Genomic DNA, 13,490 nt, shown 5'->3' with positions numbered 1-13,490 from the left:
CTATATGGAAATGACTCATCCTTACACTGCACACAAAACTGAACTTGAAATGACTCATAGATCTAAACATAAAAGCTAACACGATAAAGCTTCTAGAGAGAAACAGGAAAAAAATCTTCACAACCTTTGGGTAGCAAAGATTTCTTAGGGAGCCCAAAGCATGAGCCAATAAAAAATTGATGAATCGAACTTCAAGGAAATTTTCAATTTCTGCTTTTCAGAAAACTTTGTTAAGAAAATAAAAAGGCAAACCACAGGCTAGGAAAAAATATTTGCAATACGTATATGTGTCAAGAGACTCGTATCCACAATATACAAGGGACCCTTAAAATTCAATATGAAGACGACATGATTTTTCAGAATGAGGCAAAAGAGTCCAACAGACTTTTCTCAAAAAAGAGATGCAAATGGTCAATAAGTGCAAGAACAGAGGCTCAGTGTTAGTAGTTTGGGGGCAGATTCAGATTAAAAGCCCAGTGAGACTCCAGGTCACACCGTTAGGATGGTTAAAATGGAAAAGACCGACAATCTCAAGTGTCGACAAGGAGGAGATGCAGAAGGAACAGCCACTGTGGAAGACCGCCCGGCAGTTTCTGACAAGGTCAAACACACACTCACCGGTAATCCCACCCCTAGGCATTTTTTACCCAAGAGAAATGGAAACATATGTCCACACAAAAATGTGTACGTTAAGTAGCAGTCTTCTTCTTCATAGCCAAAACATGGATCAGTCTCACAGATACGACGCTGAGCAAAATGAACCAGACGTGAATGACTGCATAAAGTATGATTACATTTACACGAAATTCCAGGAAGAGTAAAAACCAGACTGTAGTGACAGAAAGTATGAACGGTCCCCTGGGTCTGGATGCTGAGGGGGAAGGAAGGGCATTGCCTATAAAGCTTGGGGAGTGCTAAAAGCGATTGCAGCGGTGGTTACACAGACATACATGCTTGTCAAAACCCATACACTTAAGATAGATGCACGTCACAGGGGCGCCCAGTCGGTTAAGCATCTGCCTTCTGCTCAGGTCATGCTCCTGGAGTCCCCTGATCGAGCCCCACACCGGGCTTCCCCATCGGGCTTCCTGCTCAGTGACCTTACCTGGAAGATTCGGTGAGTGAAACACCCAGGACATGTTAAAAGGAGGAGCCGGTGTCATGAACTGAATGAGCCTTCTGGAGAAGGTGGGATTGGAGAGTCAGCAAGTCGGAGACCGTGGAGGGGCTGGCAGTGGCTGGCCTGGGGAAAGGAGCACGAGGGGGAAGGAGAGCGTGTGCCCCCCACCAGGAAGGCAGCAGGGCGTGGAAGCAGCTGGTGCCTCCCCCAGACCCTTGACCTGGAAAGACGTGCTCTGCCAAGGGCAGCCACCTCCCTGGAAGAGCTTGGGAAGTCACACCCCCCGCCAGGGCCACCAGGCCCCAAGGATGCTCTGCTTCTTCACCCAACTATAGGACAGCTCTGTGGTGCCCCCCATGCTCCAGGCTCCCGGGATCAGGCTGAGGCTGGGGGACCAGGGCAAACACATGGTCTCCTCCCTGCTCCTTGTGCCCCCGGCTCCCGAGAGCTCTCCCTCAGTGAGCCACCTGCTCAGGAAGCCCCATCGGAGGGATTCCACTTCTGGGGAATCTGACCTAAGACACCAGGAAATAATGCGTGGAAGGGTAGGGAAAGATCCAAGAGAAAGCAGAAGTCTATGAGAAAGCAAGGGATGGGGCCACTCTTGGTCTCAGGGTCTGGGGCGGCTCCTCGGGAGAAGCTCTGAATCCACCGTGTCCGTCCTTGGCTCTCACACCATCCATACCCTTGTTCCTATGGGATAAGGCCTATCACCCTTGGCTCGGCCTTCAGGGCTCCTACTCACTCCTTCCCGACACAGGCTGCCCGATCTTCACGTGCCTGAATGTCACAGTCACCTCCCCTGCTCAAGCCCATGGGACCCTGGAAGATCATTAGGTCTCTGAGTGTTCCCTGGGCCCTCCCTGATGACCCCATGGGGTCCACATTGCCTCCTCCCCCTCCATCACAGCCGCACCCCCAGGCAGGCCATGAGCCCTATGAGGGCGGGGTGGCCGAGAAGAGGTTTGACAACTCATCAATCCCAGAATCCAAAAAAGCTCTGAGTGGGGAGGTATTTATAAAAAGGATTTCTTTGGAGAAAACTGGACGTCCCACCTCCCACCAAGTGTAATGAGGGAAGGGAAGAAAAAGGGGTGTCTGCCTCCCCCCTCAAGACTAGAGAGTCTGGGGCTTCCACAGAGCTTGATAGGGATGGACCCCACTGTTGGGGACACACAGTGAGGACGAGACCATGGTGCTCCCCTGGCCCACTGACAAGCGGGGTCCAGGCTGCCTCCCAGAGTTGGTCCAGGCAGAGGAGGACAAAGGTTACACTTGTGGGCATGCTGGCGTCCCACCGGTCAGTGGGGACAGCACATAGCCCTCATAGAGGTGGGTTTCAGTCCAAGGACCTGAGAAGGGAGTCAGCGTACAGGGCACTAGGGGATACCACCTCCCCCAGAGCACACAGACCTCTGCCCCGAGAGTCTCTGTCACTCACATCAGCCCAGGAGACAAAGTGGCTTTTCAATCCCAGCAGATCCCAGAGCACACACAGAGCTCTTGGGACCTGACAGTCGTGCCAGGCCTTTCCTGCCTCCTGGTCGCTCCCTGGCCCACCCCCAGCTGCAGAGGGGAGAGGACAAGGACACCGCTGAGACCTCCTCGCTGCTGCCCGCCATCAGCCTGCCGTCGTGACATGTCTTGGCTGGGAGCAAAAAAGGACCAATAAGGGGACTAGAAACCTTGAATTTCTAAACTGAGACCTTGCTTTAGACTTTCAGAGACTATAGGACATTCCTTCTCTGTGAGTGATTGCAAAAGTCAGGGGATGACCCAAATTTTCATCTCCCACTGCACTGGGCCAAACAGGATCCCCCCAGAATCCACATCCACCCAGAACCTCAGAATGTGACTTTATTTGGAAATAGGGTCTTTACAGCTGAAAGCAAGTTAAGATGAGTTAAAAAGGTTGGGACCTAAATCCACTGAGTGCTGCCCTTATAAGGAGGTGGGCGAGGAACTGGGTCACAGACACACACAGAGGGAAGGCAGGTGAGGACACAGAGATGCGGGGAAGAAGGCTCGTGCTGACGGAGGCAGAAACGGGAGAGATGGGTCTACAAGCCAAGTGACGCGGAGACCTCCTGCAGTCTGGAAGCTGGAAGGGACTGGGGAGATGCCTCCCTAGAGCCTGGGGAGGGAGTGCGGTCCTGCCAGCCCCCTGCTTTCAGACATCAGCCTCCAGACCTGCGAGGGTAGAAATGACTGTCATTATGAGCCCCCAGTTTGGGGCACTGTTACAGCAGCCCTTAGGAACCAACACGCTCACCATCTAAAGTTAGTGTCCCTCTGGCTCCTTCCACAGTCCAGCCAATGGCAGGTGCCCTACGGCACCCTCTGAGGACTCGCTGGGCCCCCTCGACAGAGGAGAGCCCGAGTGCGGCTGCCCTTCCCGCGGTTAGGTGGCTGCTGGCCACACTGTCACCGAATCAGATGTGCCAACCCCATCCCTCCTGGGTGCCCCCGGTGAGAATTCAGAGACCATGTTGCCAAGCCCCGTTCCTCTCCGAGGGCCTCGCCCCAGATGCCCCATTCAGATCCAGTTTGTGGAGGGTATAAATCTACCATGTGGGGGCTTAAACAAGAGCCCTTGAATCTAATTAAAATCCCACAAACCCCAAAGCTGCTCCCAGGAAGCGGCGTCCTCCACAGTTTCTAAGAGCACATTCCCTTTCTCATCTCGGCGGTAAGCACGTCTCTGGTTTCTCTTTGCTCATTCATTTGTGGTGGGCTCCCAGGTGCTTTGAACCCAGATCTAGTTTGCTTGAGGGAATCAGCCCACGGGGAGACTCTTCCAAATACCCAGGTGGACCTGGATTTTCCCAGGTGACACTTCATCAGCTCAAGGATGCCAATGATCACCAGATAACACCCAGAGCAGGAAAGCACCGCGGGCAGCCCGGCTCATCAGGGGCCTGGGCATGGCCTCTTGTCAGCTCTGGGTACCAATTGCCTCCAAGGCAGAGGTGTGTCTTCTAATCAAATTAGTGCCCGGAGAAGGTGAAAATGAACTTGAATTTCACAACTAAGGGAGAAGGTCATACTTTTTCTATTTCAGAATGTACAGACTCTATTTCCCTTACGGATATCAATGACTCAGATTCTGTGTCTTTTTCTTTCTTGTCTATTTTATTTTTATTCTTAATGTTAATAACGCCTTTCGTACAACTTGCAAAGAGCTTTCCAAGAGTACAGGGCCATCCTGGTTTTGTAGGTGAGATCTGTGCTGCTAATGGTTGGGAAATTTCCCAAAACCCCTGGGCTCTCTTCTCCAAGTCAAAGCTACACCCCCCCTTTATTGCTTCCTCCTGAAGCTAATGAATGGAAATTTGGAGTGAAGGAAACTCAAGAGCCCATTTAATGGAATCACTTGGGAAACCAGTCAGAATCTACGAACCAGAAGATTCCTTGCACGGAAGGCTAGTAAAAAATCCAAGGAGAATTTCTCTGCCTCCCCAAAGAGTGGTACGCTGGGAGAGATTCCCTTGGTGACGTCGGTCCCTTCTCTGGAACTGAATTAACAGAAATACAGCCTGTGTTCATGGCTTGCCCACTCCTGAAAGATTCCTGGTGTGGACTACAGAGGAAGGCTGTGTCTACATCCAGTCCTCCTCCCCAGCCCCACCCCACCGACAGAGTCCTGACTCCCTGGAGAGGTAGAGACTGGAGAAATCTGGAGACCCCAGTTCTACTGTTCACTCACTGTCACAGGCCGAATTGTGTCCCCCAAAGTCAGATGTTGAAGCCCTAACCCCCATCCCTCAGGATGTGACTGACTGCATTTGGACACCTTTGAAGAGATGACAAAGTTAAAATGAGACCATCAGAGTGGTCCCCAATCCAGTTTGAACTCTTGATTTCGGCTCAGGTCAAGGTCTCAGGGTCATGGGATGGAGCCCATGTCCTGGGCATGGAGCCTGCTTAGGATTCTCTCTCTCCCTCTCCCTCTGCCCCTCCCCACCCTACTTGTACACTCTCACTCAAACACACAGAAGATTTATTTAACGTATGTTAGAAGCAGTTTTGACTGCATATAAAAACTCAAAAAAAACCAGTGGCTTAAATAAAATAATAGTACGTTTGTCTCACACACAAAAAGATGCAGATGAAGGTCAGCCAGAAATGGTGCAACAGTTCCATTGTCAGTAAGGACCCCACACTTTTCCTTCTTTCTGTTCCACGATTCTAGTACTTGGTGTCATTTTCAAGTCAACCTCACGTTCCAAAATGGCTGCCAGAGTTCCAACCATCCAATCAGCATTCCAGGCAACAGAAAGGGGGGAGAGGGACAGAACAAAAGTGCATCCTCCCTACTGGATTGACACCCTGCAAGCAGCCTTTCTGTCCTGCCAACATCTCACGTGCCACCCCATGCTGCAAGAGAGGCTCTTTAATGTAGTTTTAGCCAGGTGCATTTTCACCACAAATACCGTTTGGCTCTTTTACTTGGAAGGAATGGGAAAGTTAGTACTGGATGACAACTAGCAACTTCTGCCACAGTAGACAAATACTAACACAAAAGCTGGCCTGACAATACTAAAATAAGAATTTATGACAGAAAGCATTATTAGGCATACACAAATAAATATACAACATAATGATAAAGTATACTTTCATCCAAATCATGAATTTGCATGCACCTAACAATGTAACTTCAATATGCACAAAGCTAAAACGGACTCATTTACAATGAGAAATGGCATGGAGGAAGGACTTTGATACTCATCTGTCAGAAACTATAGATCAGGCAGATAAAAAATGTAATAATTTATAATGTCTGAACAACATAATTCACAAGCCTGATCTACCTTACATATTTGGGTGCAACACATAGACAATATTCATTATTTTCAAGCACACACTGAACATATGTAAAAATTGACCATTTGAGAGGTCACAGAGGAAGTCTTAAGAAATACCGAAAAATCTGTATCTTATAGGCCGCAATCTGTCAGCACAATGCAGTTAAACTGGAAAATAACACTTTAAAAAACTTTTTCTTTAACCTCACTCATTTAGAAATAAGAAATAAGCCTTGGGTAAATCAAGATAATAAAGGAACCTACAGGGGTGCCTGGGTGGCTCAGTGGGTTAAGCCTCTGCCTTTGATAGGTCAGGATTTCAGGGTCCTGGGATCAAGCCCTGTGTCGGGCTCTCTGCTCAGTGGGGAGCCTGCTTCCCCCTCTCTCTCTGCCTGCCTCTCTGCCTCCTTGTGATGGCTGTCTGTCAAATAAATAAAATCTTTTAAAAAAAGGAACTTACAAATACATGACAAAGTATTGAGAATTGGGTGTTGAGAGAGGTACTGCTTTTCCAAAATTTGTGGGACACAGATAAAGTGCACAGCTACTTAGTTCTAAATGTACACCCTTAACGGTGATCATTTTTTTTAAAGATTTTATTTATTTATTTGACAGAGATCACAAGTAGGCAGAGAGGCAGGCAGAGAGAGGAGGAAGCAGCCCGATGCAGGGCTCGATCCCAGGACCCTGGGATCGTGACCTGAGCTGAAGGCAGAGGCTTTACCCACTGAGCCACCCAGCCATCCCATGGTGATATATATTTTTAAAACAATCAAGATTGAAAACAATGACTGAAGCAGTCAACCAAGGAAGCTAGAGAAATATTAAAGAGAAAACCAAAGAAAGTAGAAGGAATGAAATAAAAATGGTAAAATAAAACCTAATGAAATAGGAACTTTTAAATACTGGAGATAATTAGTGTCAGGTGAGAGTGTGCACTCCCTGCCTCTGAGGCCTCCTTCCAAGGGGAAGGAGGAACCGGTCAGGCCTCTGTGCTCTTGCTCCCCCACCTTACACCTCCTAGGGGACAGGAGTGGCTCCCCGGTTGGACGCAGAAGCTAAGCCTATATGAACCCACCTCTTCTCCTCTCTCAATCTCTCTTTGCCCTCTGTCCCCACTCGGGCCAAGAATGTGTTCACTGGAGTTCTTGGCCACAGACTAAGTGGAGCATAAAAGCCTGTCTCCATGGGACAAAGTGTGGGTGGCCGTTTCTCAACCCTGTGAATAGGTAGGCACAGGAGTCCATCTCACTCTAGGTTTCGGTCCTGGAAGGGCCTTTGCCCTCATCTATAAGTTTCATTCCCCTGTATTGATGTTATCAATAATAAGGGTGATAATTTGGTGCTTCCATTTCTGTCTTATTCTCAAATGATCTATAAATTCCATAGGAGAGATAATAGATATTGGATTTCCTAAAGCCTCACACTATCAATGGCACCAAAAACTGATGCCTTTAAAAGACCAATAAAATAAACTCTGTGCAAATCCAATCAACTCAAAGGGTCAAGTCATAAGCATGGAGAAGAAAACAGAGATCATAACAATTATTATAATAGGGATGTTTTAGAATAGTATAAAGACAGTTCCCCCCTTATTTAGGAAGATATTATAGCTGACATGCCAGGTGGACAAAGATTGCACAAGAAAGGAAATTTATAAACTGATTTCACGGTTTGACATATATGTAAAAATCCTAAGTAAAATACAAGCAAAACAAATTCATAATGCATTTTTTTGAAGTTGGGTTTAATTAATTAATAATTAACCTAGGCCTGTAATGGTCAATTTCTGAAAAATTCTTAGATAGAATTTCCCACACTAACAGAGTAAAGAAGAGATGACATCACCATCTCAGGAGATGCAAAAAAACATGTAATAAACTTCAACAGTTATTCATGATGCAAACTAAAAATAGAAAGAAATGCCTTCAGTATGATCAAAGAAATCTAAAAACTCAAAGCAGATAGCAGATTATTATACTTTAATGTGAAAACCTTAAAGTCATGGCCATTAAAATTCAGGAATAAAATAAGTATACCAGCAAGTTAGCGCATTGTGCTAGAAATCCTAGCCAATTCAGTAGGATAAGAAAAAGAAATAAGCAGTACAATAATAGGAAAAAAGAGCCAAAAAATTGTAATTCTTTACTGATAATATGATTGTCTACATAGAAAACTCAAGAGCTTCTACAATCGTTGAAAAGTAATTGAAGGGTTGCTTGATAACAAGAGCAACATAAAAGATCAATATTATAATATGACTGGCAATAACCAGTCAGAAAATATAATGTCAGAAGGCATTGCTTACAAAAGCAGTAAAAAGCACTAGGAATTGAGATTAGAAGAGAGAAAGTGATGCATAAGTTCTTTACAGAGGAAATTGCAAAATATCACTACAGAACACAGAAGACATGAACAGATAAAAATATATAGCATGTTCATGAATTGAAGGCTCAGAATCATAAACATAACAATTCTCCCCCAGATTAATATAAAAAGTGAATACAATTCCAATCAAATTCTGAATGGTCCTTTTCGGGGAACCTGACAATATAATCCTAAGATGTATTTGGTATAGTAAACGGTCGAGGATAACCAAAACTAGGAGGAGAACAATAAACGAAGGTAAGGGGAGGGATTTGTCCCTACCGGGCAGCAAGACTTAAAAGACTATGATAATTAAAGGGTCCGGGTGGCTCAGTTGGTTAGGCGTCCGACTCTTGATTTCTATTCAGGTGGTGAAATCAAGCCCCATGTCAGGCTCTGTATTTGGTGCGAAGTCTGCTTGAGATTCTCTCTCTCCATTTCCCTCTCCCCCTCCCCCACTCCCAAGCACTCTTTCTAGCTTCTAAATAAAAAAACCAACATGATCGTAATACAGAGATAGACAAATACACCCAGAATGTGAACCCAGAAATTTGATATAATAAAGCCAATAAGAAAATGGAGGGACTATTTAATAAATTGTACTAGACCAACTGGTTGGCCATGAAACAAACGTGGGTCCCAGCCTCACACTATAGTGAACACGGGTGCCCTGCCCCATTCCCTGCAGACTCTTTTTTTTTTTTTTAAGATTTTATTTATTTATTTGTCAGAGAGAGCAAGAGAGCAAGCACAAGCAGGGGGAGCAGCAAGCAAAGGGAGAAGCAGGCTCCCCGCTGAGCAAGGAACCTCACGTGGGACTCGATCCCAGAACCCTGGGATCATGACCTGAGCCGAAGGCAGAGGCTTTAACCCACTGAGCCACCCAGGCGCCCCTCCCCTGCACATTCCTGATGCAGACCTAGAAAGGGGTCCACCTGGAAGCACCTCTGAGACCCACAGGCTCCTACTCATCCTGCAAGAACAGCAGGCTGGAAGGGGAAGCTGAGTTAATAGTCCAGGAATGGCGCTCAGGGGGTGCTCGGCAGAGGGGAAGAATGAACGCCACCACTTCCTTGCTCCTGAAGCAAGATAATTGTCAACTGTGTCCTACACTGTCTCCCTGAGGTCCCCAGTGGGACTGAGTCTCAGTTGTCCTCCATGGTACATGGTCAATAACACTCACTTCCTTGCCCTTCCCCGTCTCCCCACTGGCACCCAAGTCTTAGTCTCAAGTCAGCTCCTCAAGGAACCAAACCTAAGATAACAGCTTACAAAAACAAACAAACAAACAAAAAACCAGACAGGGTCCACAAGAGTCTCAACTATGAAAAGATGAAAAGCAAAGTTTTAAAACATTTATTTTAAAACATTTACAAGAAGAAAATGTAGGAGAATCTGTTTATGATCTCTGCATAGGGGAAGCATTTCTTAAACAAGATGCGAAAAGCACATCCTAACAGAAAAGATGGATAAATGGGATGACAGCAGAATGCAGTGTTTCCGTTCAACAAAAGAAAACAAAGTGGAAAACCAACTAGAGATTAGGAAAAGATATTTGAACAGCACCAAAGGATCATGACCAGCATACGCATAAACATCCTGGAATAAAATGAGACAAAATGAGAAAATGAACTAAGGACAGAAATTGGAAATCTACAAAATAAAAAATGCAAATGGCCAAGAAACATAAAAATATGTCTTACTGCAATAATGCTTAAGGAAATCCAAGGGAAAGCAATGAGATCGTCATATTTAATCTACCAGATCAGTACCATTGCAGAAGACAGGCTCACACACCCGCAGCAAGCGGGCATCAGAACCTTTTGGGAGAACAATTTGGTGACATCCAAAAACAGACGAAATGCTTATACCCTATGACCCAGACATCTCACCTTCAGAAATGTATCCTACTGAAGTAATAGCAAGAGTGTATCAAAAATATGTTAAGGGGCACGTTTTTCTGCATTGCTAGTAAATGGAAAAATCACAAAGGAAACCTAAATGTCTCTCCATAAGGAATTTCAAAATAAACGAAACTCTTCAGTTCAGGCATTACACGTTAAGGGGCGAAGCATGCTGTATCCATACAATGCAATATTATTCAGCCTTAAAGAGCAGAAAGGACAGTCTGACACATTGGTGATCCTGAAAGATGTTATGCCCAACGAAATAGTCCCATCATGGCAGGACGAATACAGTCTGGGTCCTTGTGCAGGGGGTCCCTAGAGTCTCCAGGTGCATAGAGACACGAAGTAGGATGCTGGCTGCCAGGGTCAGAGGGGAAGGGGGAATGGGAGTTCATGTTTCACGGGGACAGAGTCTCAGTACGGGACAATGAGAATGTTCTGGAGGTGGATTGTGATGACGGTTGCATAAGAACGTGATGTACAGGGTACACTCAAGGGTACACTTAAAATGTTAGGACAGTGCATATATGTTCCATATGTAAGCTACGTATGTTGTTGTGTGGAGAAGAAGGGACTCTCTGAGCCACCCTGGCCACTGTCGAGGTCCATACCTCGCTGGCCAGAAGGTGACCTGGACGGGCTACACTGGGGTCCGCCACAGGCCACCCCTCGAGACACTCAGGCTCCCGTTTCCTGCATCAGGTCGCCTCCCCGGGACTCTGTCTCTCCTGCACGGTTGTCACGACTCCTGGGGAAACTCCAAGGGGTGGGTGAGTGGGGAAAACCAAGGCCTTGCCCCTGCACTTGACCAGGAGGCCTTCGATGACTCTCACTGCTGCCTCCCCACTTCCTCATCTGAGGGCGCCCCAGACTTCCATCACCCTGACCATGGTTGCTATCTGTGTCATTTTGGGCTAAAACTGGACACTCCGCAGACAACCTGAGTGCCACACATATTCCCTTCCTCGTCCCAGTATCCTGTCCCCACCTCTCGTCCCCATGACACAGCAGCGTCCCTGCCCCTCATAGTGACTGGGCTCTCCCCGCTGCTCATGTGGGGGCTCCTTTCTGCACCTGGGGTGCTACTGGCATGGGACCCAGACAGACAGGTTACAGCAGCGCGAAGTTTAGTGGGACCGTTACCGCATCCCCCGTGGAAACATGCGTACACACACACTCAGGCACACACGCCTACACGTGCTCATGCACACTCACATGTGGAACCAGGCCCTCTGGACATTCACATGGGGACCCAAGACACAAATTCCCTAAGTGCATCACAGGGGTCGGCGTCCCTGGAGCCACTCCCTTGGCCACCCTGAGCCCTCTAGAGTGGACACAGCTTTGTGGGGTGGCACAGACCACAGAGCCATTGAACCCTGAAAGATCCTAACAGGGCCGTTCCCCTGCTCTACCCAGGGGCGGGCCAGAGTAGGAGCACCCCTTCTTTTCCCATACGGTGAACCTGTTGGTCATGGGTGATGTTACTCAGGCTCCCAGGACAGTGAGGCAGCCAGTCTGTGAGCTGGTGGACCTCGGTGCTGGCCCTGGCCCTGAAAAGAAGGAAGGCAAGCCCCCCGCCGCAGAACCCAGCGCGTGGATCTGGGTCAATCACCGCCCTTTGTGGGATGAAATCAACCAGCCACCACGTGGCCTGCTCACCACCTTGAGGGGATGGCTCCATCCTGGGAGCTCAGAGCCCGCCCCACTTGCTGATAGGACAGACACTGGGAGGTGGCAGTAACTGGAAGTTTCGGTGAGTAGCGACATGCTGTCTTGGGCCCAGGCCTGGCCTCCAGCTCTGCCACCATCACTGCTCCTCTTCACGAGCCCATGGCCCACACACTGTGCCCGCCAAGGACCATGGGTGTCTGGGCCATATCATCCACTCACTTGTTCATTGTCTCTGCGGCACCAGATGCCCTCTGATTCTAATGTGAGACGAAGAGCGTCCCACTTTGTGCCCTCCTCCAGGTCCCCTTCCCATCCTGCACTTTGCTGATTCGACCAAGCGGTCTAGCCACTGTCCACGAGGGCATGCGCCTCCCCTGCAATCCTTCTTCCTTCCTTTCTCCCTCATCTCCTTTCCCAGGTACCCGCTGGCTTTTCCAAGGCACTCCTCCTGCTTCCCTGGGCCATTCACAGGCGATGGCCCTACCGATCTCTTGCACCTCTAACTCCATCTGTTCATTCCCAGAGGATCGGAACCGACACACACCCTTGCCTCAAGCTTGCTTACTAGAATGAATGGCTAGAGCTTTCTGTTGTGGGTTGAACTGCATGGCCCCTCAAACTATGTTGAAGCTCTAGCCCCCCATCCCAGTACCTGTGAATACGACCTCATTTGCAAAGAGGGTCTTGATAGATGATCATTAGGGTGGGCCCTAGTCCCATAGGACTGTGTCCTTAAAAAAAGGAGAAACTGGGGCGCAGACACACGCACACAGGGAGAAGACCACATGACTGCTGACAGAGATCAGTGTGCTGCTTTTGCAAGATGAGGATGGCCATAGATTGCCAGCCACCCCCCAGCAGCGGGAGGAGAGGGATGGCTGAGAGTCTTTCTCACGTCCTTCAAGAGAAATCAGCCCTGCCAACCCCTTGATTTCTGACTTCTGGCCTCAGAACTACGAGACAATGAGTTTCTGTTGTTGAAGCCTCCCTGTGTATGGTATTTCGTTATAGCAGTCCTCGAAAACTCATACAGCGCCTTTGGGAAAAGGCTGGAAAAATCACTCTCTATATGCTGGCTGTGATATTTCAGGGTCCTTCCTTATGGGACCTTCCCTTCCTTTAATTGATGGATTCTGAGCTTGAGAACTTGTTCAAGTTTGGATGAAGGATCATTACCTTCCATTGAGGCAACCAACTTCCGCCCCCTGCTAATTCATTCTCGGTCTCTTTTTCTTTTATTTTTTTTAGAGAGAGAGAGAAAAAGAGTGCACACGAGGGTTTGGGGGAGGGACAGAGGGAGAGGGAGAGAGAGGATCCCAAACAGCCTCCATACCCAGTGTAGAGCCCGACGCGGGGCTTGATCTCACCACCCTGAAATCATGGCCTGAGCTGAAATCAAGAGTCGGACACTTAACCCACCAAGCCATCCAGGCACCCCAGCATTTTTTTAAGATTCTATTTTTTTATGTTTTCTCTACACCCAACATGGGGCTCAAACTTACAAACCCGAAATCAAGAGTCCCATGCTCTACCTGCTGAGTCAGCCCGACACCCCACTCTTGACCACTTTTGATTAGATACATTAAAAAATGGCCTCGCTGGCTGTGCGTATAGCTT

General features: G+C 47.9%; 1 long non-coding RNA gene across 1 annotated transcript in view; it reads right to left on the bottom strand.

Moving 5' to 3' along the window:
* LOC116599698 overlaps nt 1–13,490 on the bottom strand; it is a 70,338-nt gene that overhangs the window by 21,955 nt on the left and 34,893 nt on the right. The window contains exon 2 of the long non-coding RNA XR_004289455.1: nt 1,106–1,243. This is a non-coding gene — a long non-coding RNA (uncharacterized LOC116599698). The remainder of the gene's footprint in view (nt 1–1,105; nt 1,244–13,490) is intronic.

This window comes from Mustela erminea, chromosome 9 (genome assembly GCF_009829155.1).
Source record: "Mustela erminea isolate mMusErm1 chromosome 9, mMusErm1.Pri, whole genome shotgun sequence".
In the NCBI taxonomy this organism is placed as follows: domain Eukaryota; kingdom Metazoa; phylum Chordata; class Mammalia; order Carnivora; family Mustelidae; genus Mustela; species Mustela erminea.
The sequence above is the reverse complement of the archived record's forward strand: the minus strand, read 5'-3'. Positions and strand labels throughout refer to the sequence as shown.